The sequence below is a fragment of the Salmo salar genome, chromosome 15 (genome assembly GCF_965601325.2).
Source record: "Salmo salar chromosome 15, fSalSal1, whole genome shotgun sequence".
NCBI lineage: Eukaryota > Metazoa > Chordata > Actinopteri > Salmoniformes > Salmonidae > Salmo > Salmo salar.
The window spans coordinates 38027217-38037536 of record NC_138305.1 but is presented as its reverse complement, the minus strand read 5'-3'; the positions used below and the strand labels follow the sequence as shown (position 1 = coordinate 38037536).

The 10320-nt window shown below is 41.6% G+C and overlaps 1 protein-coding gene across 1 annotated transcript in view; it reads left to right on the top strand.

The window, feature by feature from the left end:
- The first annotated feature begins 992 nt into the window (after positions 1 to 992).
- LOC106571332 (transcription regulator protein BACH2) overlaps positions 993 to 10320 on the top strand; it is a 107047-nt gene continuing 97719 nt past the window's right edge. The window contains exon 1 of the mRNA XM_014144275.3: positions 993 to 1285. The gene's annotated coding sequence lies outside the window, so the exon portion shown is untranslated. The remainder of the gene's footprint in view (positions 1286 to 10320) is intronic.

Genomic DNA, 10320 nt, shown 5'->3' with positions numbered 1-10320 from the left:
GGCCTCCTCCACGTCTCCTGATGTACTGGCCTGTCTCCTGGTAGCGCCTCCATGCTCTGGACACTACGCTGACAGACACAGCAAACCTTCTTGCCATAGCTCGCATTGATGTGCCATCCTGGATGAGCTGCACTACCTGAGCCACTTGTGTGGGTTGTAGACTCCGTCTCATGCTACCACTAGAGTGAAAGCACCGCCAGCATTCAAAAGTGACCAAAACATCAGCCAGGAAGCATAGGAACTGAGAAGTGGTCTGTGGTCCCCACCTGCAGAACCACTCCTTCATTGGGGGTGTCTTGCTAATTGCCTTTAATTTCCACCTGTTGTCTATTCCATTTGCACAACAGCATGTGAAATGTATTGTCAATCAGTGTTGCTTCCTAAGTGGACAGTTTGATTTCACAGAAGTGTGATTGACTTGGAGTTACATTGTGTTGTTTAAGTGTTCTCTTTATTTTTTTGAGCAGTGTATATTTATTCCACAGGCCAAGACTGAGAGATAGGCTATAAAAAGGCGCTTATACCCTACCTATGCAAACTAATCAACAAAAGTTAGTCTCCTAAATGTAAATATTGTGCTGAATTTCACTTATGATTTCAACTTGAAGGTTTTATTTTGTATGTATTGAAATATCCATGTAAGCCTATTTCAGTGTCTTTGACTATGTGGATATCAGTTAAAACGTATATATATATATTTATTTGGAACAGTAACTATATGCCCATCATTGCAACTTTGTGTGCATGTTCGTTAAATGCCTGGTATATTTGTTTCATTATTCCAATATACAACTGCCAACTGCTCATACAGACAGGGGCTGCTGAACAGATAGATGGAGGGTCGCGCTGTGCGTACTCACCATAGCTATTCACAAACCTCAACTGAGGACATTTTTTTGAGTATGTGGCTACTGCCCGGGGCACCAACGCAATCTGCACCGCGTAATGTTGTGAATGAGGGATAGAATGACGTCAGTGGCCGAATGTCAACAATGTAGCAATTGAGAGTAGGCGTTCTGTTCGAGTGTAACAAACAGCGGAGACTGAGCAGCACGCTGCGCAAGATCGTCACACACACTGACATTTGCTGAAGAAGAACAATAACCATTTTTATAACTACAAAACGTAATTTTTATAAAAATAAATAAACGAATAGTGTAAAGCAAACGTTTTCTCCCTGCAGCCGGGGGCTTTAGGAAACTGCAAGGAAGTCATCATGTGAAAAAAAAATTGTTAAACGGACAAAAGGGCTGGATTACAAGAAAAAAAAAGCGAAAGTTAAAAGGTGAGCTGCATGCATATGTCAACAAATTTACTGGAATGTGTTATCGAATGACTTAATTATTTAATTCCTGTGCAGTGCTCTAGTAGACTATAATATGTTTATAACGGCGAATGGAGTTCTTAACTTGTACGGTGAGTCGGCTGTTAATGCTTGGAGTTCGAAGCCATGAAAATGTCTCCCAATGAATACATCCGTTAATCTCTAATGCTTGGCGGTGTGCCTCAGATGTTTCGTCTGGTTGTAGCTATTTGTTTGGAGTGTGAATACTCCCTATTTAAGAGTGAAACGTAAGGCTACCACATCCAGTTATGATCTGAGTCAGTATAGTGTGCACTCCCTCCGATTTTAATGTTTTGCCACTGCAAAATGCATTGCTATCCCAGAGGAAGAGGAGGCGCGTCGGTGTGAGTGTCGGTGTCAGGCATGGCTCTTGTTTTCTCTGAGAGAAAATAAGCTGTCACTTGCAAAGGCCTTGACCTATTAAGGGGTCATGGCAAAGACAAAGACCGCCTGTCCGAGTTCCCCCCTTAATTCACTCCATGGCTTTCATCATGAATGAACTCGGACTAGATTCACATTTGTCAATGTAATTAAACTTGAAATGAGCATGGCCTACACATTAAAGATGACTATAATTAGGATTATAATAGCCTAATGATTATGCTTAGTTGACCTAGTAAGATATTATTATGCTATCTACTAATGATATAATATATTAAACTACCCCATGTGCTCCTGCGACGAAGCAGATTGTTCTTAAAAACGAGTTTTTACTCCTCTCAAACTTGAAAAATATTCTCTCACATTTAACAGCACAATGTGCTGCTTTTGAGTAATGAAAGCAATTTGTTCGATTGTGCAATTGACTGTAAAAACGATTAGCCATTACACTACACAATCCCCAATTAATCCACAATAAACCTTTACTGTGTAAGGACGGCGAGCCTTATTTGGTTTAGCAGCCAATTCAATTGGCTCGATTGTGCCATTTAAAGAACCAGAACACATATTTCCATGAAACCGGGGGAATGTGATCCCCCTCTCCATATTTACATAGTCCGACATAACTCAAGTTAAATTGAGGTTACATGTGTCTACAATAGTCCATATCCTACAGCAATGTGGCTGGAGAAACGATAGCCTACCTGCTGTAAACAAAGGCTGCGCCTTTACGCACAGAAGTCCTCATGCTTTGTCTTTGCTCACTTTGCATTGGCAACAATGTGGAGGGAATTATTGACATTATAAATATTTCGCCTATTGCCCATAATTTCATTATTCATATCCAGTGTTTTTGTTAAAGTTTTATTGACGGTGGTGATAGGCTTATTGGTGCAGTGACTTGGCGGCTTTGTCCTCATCTTAAAATCACCGACCGAAAGAGGCTATCGTTCGTGCGTTAGGCTACTATAGGCTACACACCTGCTCTGCATAGGCTGCGACCACGTTTGCTGCGCGATGCTGTAATGTAATAAGAATGTGTCGTCGGAGTGTGTTCTCTCCACGCCGCACAAGCCTATCTGGGAATGCAATGCGTCATGCTTTGGCTATTTCCAAACTTAAAAGTATGACACAATACGATAGCCTTACAACAAAACAAAAAACGAAACCTTAATCTAACATCCTCCGTGTGTTGTCCACAGTGAGAGGATCTCTGAAAAATATGCGTTGCGCTTCGAATGATGCTGACATTTTAATGCAGTGATACAGCAGTTTGTATATAGTGCCTAGGATACTGGAATGACAATGCGCACCTAGACATTCCTTTGTCTAGTGATGTAGAACTGCTGATGCCATGCTATCACAACGGTGGCTGATTGTGCTACGAGTGTGCGCATCGAACATATTTTTAAGTGATGATTCATGATTTGGACTCATGTATGGCATTCTAAAAACTAATTTTCCATTAAATGTCTCAACGCTTCATTATAACACTATTACAGCATATAGGCGTATCTAATTTAATTCAATTTATCCTGTTCTTGAACCAAGAAACAACAATAGAAAAATAAATACTTTTCAACTATTCCTCTTTCACATAGGTAACATTGATGCACATTGTATCAATCAATATAGCAATTTATAGCATGTGCGTAATCATCTGCTGCAGATATGACGCCATTGTTCTATAGGCTCGCCTTTATCTTCGGTAGACCTAGGCTACATGTGCATGCTTTCACTAATTTAGTCAGTGTACTGTACGCTTCACGTTCCCGATGAATCTGAATCTATAATTCGAGGCAATGTTGACAGTGAATCTCTTGGCTGGATACAGTAGCATATGATGCAATATCACACCAAAAACCTACAACATCTACCATATAACCTATTTCGATACAGCCGAAGATACATTTGATTTGGTTGGAACATTTCATTTCCGTATAATGTTGTTTTGGTTTTGAATCCATTGCATTATTGTTATTTTTAGGAGATTCAGTTACTTCTATTACCTACAGTAAAACAAAGCTATTAGAAAAAAACATACTTTATGCCAATATTATTTACAGTTCACATTTTAGTCATTTAGCAGACGCTGTAAGTCACTCTTATCCAGAGTGACTTACAGGAGCAATTAGGGTTATTAAATGTAATTAAAACAACCAATGGAAACATGTTATGGTTCTCTGAGTTAAGCTAAGAGAGCCCTCCAAATTTACTGACTGTATCCGAATACCCATACTAGCATACTAAATAGTATGCGAAAAAATAAAGTGTTATGTAACATTATGAAAATAGTACTCCGAATGCGCCATCTAATACGACATTGTGTTGACTCACGCAATTCGTTCATTTTGGTAAAGCGGGTCAATGTATCTGATTATCAGCTGTTGTCAGACACGGAGTCGGAAAATACGAGAGAATTCTACTAGATCAAACGACGAAATTCGGGCACGACCGATGATTCATGAAATCGCACTTTTGTCAAGAGGTTATGATTAAGAATAGCACTACTTTTCATGACTATTGTCGAATAATCAATACATCAAAAAACCTATGTTTTGATGTATTACGGCATCTAGATATTATGTAGATTAATGTACACCTGAAGGAAAGGAACTGTATGTTAGAAAATAAATAGGTCGTTTTTATGAGGTAACAATCAAAAGGCAATATAATATATCTGTCATGAGAAAGTCTTCACACATGCACCTTTGTTTTTGGCATCATTAAGGGATCGTTTGCATCCCTCCAGGCATTTGAGTTACCCTTACCAGCGAAAACTCAACATCTCTAATCACAGCCTTGAGTAGAAAAAAACATGTTCCCATAGTTCTCCACGTCAGCACAAAGGCATGTTTGACTGGGCCCCAGCCAGTGGGAGCCATAGATGGGACTGCGCTGCTGGGAGAAATCTAAGATTCTGCAACTCAGACCTAGGGCTTTAGTTTTTTTCCCTCCCTCTCCACTCTCAGTCATTCTCCCCTCTCTCTTTTCTCTCTCTCTTTTCTCTCTCTCTCTTTTCTCTCTCTCTCTCTCTCTCTCTCTCTCTCTCTCTCTCTCTTTTATCTCTTTCTCTCTTTTATCTATATCTCTCGCTCTATTTTCTCTCTCTTTCATCCCTTTCTCTCTTTTCTCTCTCGCTCTCTCTCTCTCTTATCTCTCTCTGTTTTCTCTCGCTCTCTCTTTTATCTCTCTTTTCTTTCTCTCTTTTATGTCTCTCTCTTTTATCTCTATCAATCTCTATCTGTCTGTATCTCTCTCTCCTGGGTGTTTCGTTCCTCCTCTCTTTTATTGCTCTCTCTCTTTTATCCCTCTCTCTTTTCTCTCTTTCTCTCTCTCTTACTGCTCTCTCTCTTCTCTCGCTCTCTCTTTTCTCCCTCTCTTTTATCTCTCTCTTTATTTTTTCTCCCTCTCTTTTAACTCTCTCTTTTATCTTTCTCTCTCTCCCCTGGGTGTTTCATTCCTCCTCTTTTATCTCTCTCTCTCTCTTTTCTCTCTTTCTCTTTTCTCTCTCTCTTTCTTTTCTTTCTCTCTCTCTCTCTCTCTCTCTCCCTCTCTCTCTCTCTCTCTCTCTCTCTCTCTCTCTCTCTCTCTCTCTCATGGGTGTTTCGTTCCTCCTCTCCCACTATCCAGGGCAGTGATGCTTACTGTCATTATCACTCACCATGTGAAATCAGACTTCATTATCATGCCAGACCCACCTCCGTCTGCCCTGCCTGCCTCTCACTGTGTTCCCTTCACTTCACTGTGTGAAGAGAGACAGAGTGCCAAAAAGCTATCACACACAAAACGCTACAGGCACGATACTGATTGCTCTGTTTTGGTTGGAGTTTTTATACTGCCTGCGTGAGATTATCAAGACTCCTAAATCACCCCGGTGACTGCGTCATCAGACTATCTGTGATGATCTGCTGTAGTATGCCAGGCTGAGAGTGACTGAGAGTGACCCCACCATGTGGCCTCAGGCCTTGAGGAGGCTGGCCCACGCAGACAGTTAACTCAGTGCCCATTGGGAACCCATCCTGTGGTCATTCATTACTTTTTAATTGTTCAAAACGGATTTCAACAAACTAAGTTACTCACATCTCGTCTGAATTGGGTTGAAGTTAAAACAACAGGGAAGGTGGGGGACCTATAGGAAGTGTGAATTAGTGACTATCTCGGCGGTACCATGTCACCGAAGGAAGCACTCATTGTGTAAACGAGTAGACATCCATTCAAGTGAATCATAGTAATACCGAGGCCTTTCAGATCACATTGCAGTAATCTCTCTGTTTAAAAGCTGTGTGCTTGGAGGTGCTGTGTGCTTGGAGGTGCTGTGTGCTTGGAGGTGCTGTGTGCTTGGAGGTGCTGTGTGCTTGGAGGTGCTGTGTGCTTGGCTCGGCTGTGTGCTTGGAGGTGCTGTGTGCTTGGCTCGGCTGTGTGCTTGGAGGTGCTGTGTGCTTGGCTCGGCTGTGTCCTTGGAGGTGCTGTGTGCTTGGCTCGGCTGTGTGCTTGGAGGTGTCCTCCTTACATTGTTGGATCCTCTGGTTTCCTGTGTAAAGCGTATAGAGCGCTGCAGGAGTATGAGACGCGAGCGTGGTAAAGCCAGCGCAGCTGCCGTCTGGACACGGTGAGTCCCTCACACAAAATGCGCCAGCACAGGAGTGCTCTCTCTCTGTGGTGAGAAAAGACGCTGCCAAGGAGTGTGATTTCAGTGCTCTCAGCCTCAAGTGTCACTCTTAAGAGACTCAATGATCAGCTCTTATCTAAGGGCGAAGCCATGAATATCATGCCAAAGGACTTATTTAAAGTTCCTGTCAGCTCCAACACTCAGTTGTTTTATCTTCACAATTGCTGTTGTTACAATTTATTGGTGATGGGATACCAGTGTGCTTATTACATGGGAAGTCAATACCTCAATGTAGCATTTCCTGTCCAGTTCCATTTAAATGAAACCACTTTTATAGTTCCACTTGTAGATGTGAAGCATACCCTCAGACCTGTGTAGTGATAGCATTCATAACCCAGTGTCATGTTTTCATCAGCCCTACCACTGTGTGTGGTCCTCATCTCTTAAGCATCAGAGGACTTGGGAGACGTATGTAATAAAAGTCCTTTTTTTGTATATATACCACATCAAGAGCCTCAGCTGTGCCTATATGTCCGACTGTCTCAACAGCAGCACATTTACAGTCCAACATGCACCAGGCAGGCAGGCAGCCAATGGCATTGACTCTTTACCAGAACCACTACCAGCTAAGGAAGGGCCAAAAAGCAAATTACCCAGTGTGTCTTGGGAGTAGTTGCAATTTAGTCAACAAACCTCTGTCTGCATTTTCTTTCATTTCCTAAAAGTTCCTTAGAGTTTCTAAGATGCCTTTTCCATATTTAGAGCAAAGCAAAGCACCCAGTTTGGTTCCAGGTGTTATGTCTACTCTCTGGGAGGCCTGCTCTCATAGTGGTGATGACATGCATGTTACACACCTTATCAAATTAGACATGTTTTGCAACAAATTTGAGGCAGAGAAAACTGGATTTTGTCTGGCATGGTTTACCTGATTGGGAACTCAGTAGATAGTATAAGTAATCTCCTCCTAGTTACAGTTACAGCCATGCCCCCCCCGCCTGTTAGCGTTTTCCCTCTGCAGCTGTTGAATCACATGTGGAGAGGAACCGGAGGCCTTCTGACCAATGACCGACCACTCACATATATCCAACCCAGTCAACCTCCCATTACCAAACCTACCCGCTTACTGTACTTAATCCTTACTGTACTTAATCCTTACTGGACTTAATCCTTACTGTACTTAATCCTTACTGTACTTAATCCTTACTTGACTTAATCCTTACTGTACTTAATCCATACTTGACTTAATCCTTACTGTACTTAATCCTTATTTGACTTAATCCTTACTGTACTTAATCCATACTTGACTTAATCCTTACTGTACTTAATCCTTACTTGATTTAATCCTTACTGTACTTTAACCTTACTTGACTTAATCCCTTCAGTTCCTAGTGGAACAAAGGGCCCCAACAGTCCCTTTTTACAGTATCTAGACATATTCTCTTAGTCACGCATCGGCCTGTCTCTAACTTACTTCATGCATCCCCATTCACTACTTGTTTTACACTGCTCCTACTTTTCTCTTAACTAGTTTGAAAGCATGAGTCTGGCAGCCTACTTACTCTATTTGTAAAGTTTACCCTCTATCTCTGTCTGATTCTGTTAGCCCACTGCCTGACACAATGTCAGACACAAGAATGCTTTTCTGTTGTCTTCCTTTCCAGTCTGAGGTCATATCCTTACTCTTATGTCTGTGACAATCTCTTTTGTTCTGTTAGTCTTCAGCATTACAGGACTTATTGTTGTGCAGCGAAATCTACCACTTGTCGATGACGGTGTGCCAAAAAGCTCATTTGTGAGCTTTAAGCAGAGTTGAGCTCTATCTCTGTGCAGTGCCTACACAACCCTGCGAGGGAGCGCATGGGAGTCACGTTAGTGTCACTGTGGCGTTTGTCGGCACACATGAGTCACAGGGCTTCTGCATGTCAACATCATGCTCTGTCTTAATATAACCTGGATGCACTCTCTGTCTGCATGGATGATCAACACAGAGGTGGAAAACATGACATTTTGAATGGAAAAAATGGAACACAGACAATTTGACACAGAGACAGATGAATGCTCTGGTGTTGGTTATTACTCTATAGTAAATGTGAAAAATATCAATTTATATATGTAAAATTGAATTTGAGTGATGCAATAGAGCGGCAAAATAAAACAAATGAGCAGTCCACAGGCTGAATATCATAAATATCCACAGATGTCAATATTTACATCATCTTCATTTCACCAGGGATACGGTATTAGGTGTTGAGGTATTCCTTCACTTCCTTCACCTTGGCAACCCTTTTCATCATCCCATTCCTCACATTTCTGCCAACAACAATTCTTATGCAAAAATGTGGATATTTGTCGTGTACACTTGCGTGCTCTCTCTCTCTCTCCCTCTCTCTCTTTCTCTCTGAGCCTTATTAAATTACAAAGGTTTTGTTGTTGTTTTCGGTAAGTTATAACAATATTGGTTGAAAGCCTGATTGAACTCGAGTTCCAGGCTCGCTAGAGGGCCCGACGATTCCTGCCAAGGTCATTTTGTTTTCCCTCTTTTCACATGCTTCTCCTTAGTCTATGGGAAAAAGGAGCAGCAATCTGTCAAGCACTTGAGATTGGAAGGTATTTAAAACAATCAATGGATTCCTGGTAAGAGGAGTGAGGTCAGTGTTTTAGGGGAAGGGGAGAGAGAGAGAGAGAGAGAGAGAGAGAGAGAGAGAGAGAGAGAGAGAGAGAGGAAAGAAGGGGTGACCCCTGTGGCAGGAGATGACCCTGTGGTGGGCTGTTGTTGTCTGTCTGCCAGACCCAGGCACAGGGCCAGTCAGCCAGTACTGTGAACTCTAAGGTAACACTGGCTATGGCAAAGGTCACCATTCCTGCTAGATGGATTTATTTGAACTGCTTTGCACATCAGAATTGCCCGCCAAAAACAAAACATTCCCTGTGTGTATGTGAGGGGATGTAAACACAGAGCTCCAACATCTGTATCTGATGATGAACACTGTGTTAATAATAATGAGGCCCTTTCTCCAGAGTCAGGATAAACAAGGCAGGATGTAATAATGATTATCTACAAATCAACTTTCTGCAACTTTTCTTTATTTGTTTTCATGTGTAGGCTATTTCATTGATTTCCCCCTGCAGTTATACAAGCTGCAAGGAAGAATGTACTGTAGAAACATTTCATACTTATGATCATACAGTTACTGTTAGTTATTCAAGAACAGTTTGAAATGTGTATCAATCAAACGGTCATTAATTCCAAGAAATTCAGAATAATATTTTCATTAAAACCATCACTGCCGAAGTTGTGGAGTGCAAAACTCCCCAAACACCCTGGTAGCGTGGTTTTGGCTACAGTTGTTGATGTAGCTAGTGTTTGTGAGAGTGGGGGGTTGGGGATCTGCATCCTGTGAGACTTGCACAGGTGGTTGGGAGGAGGGAGGAAGGGTGGAGGAAAAGGTGGGCGTGGAGGAGCAGGGGTGTAGTGCCCACTTCCTGTTGAAATACTGTAAACCAGTTGGCTTACGGCCAGCTCAACAGGATTTGTCTTGGGGTGGCTGCTCTCTCTCCACCACACAATAGGCTGCCATTGGTTGAGAGGCTTTGTGTGGTGGCTTAGCTCATTGTGTCTTGTACTTGATTAAAAAAAACAAGTGTTGCAAAGAAAAACACATTCTGAACAAAACATTTAACTCTCCCATCAAGAAAAAGATTAAACAACAATATACTATTACAATTCTGCAAGTTATTACATATGAATATTTACCTCTCAAAAATGTGCATGTTTTTTCAAGAGAAAACTAAATTTAATGGTCCAATGCAGCAAATACATTTTTTTTTTGTAAACAATTAAGTACCTTACTGTGATTGTTTTCTATTAAAATGGTCAAAAAGAAACAAAAATAGATTCTTAGCGAAGAGCAATTTCTCAAGCAAAAATGATGCTAGGACTGTCGGGGAGTGGTCTGAGTGGGTTATTGGCAGAGAGCTTTGG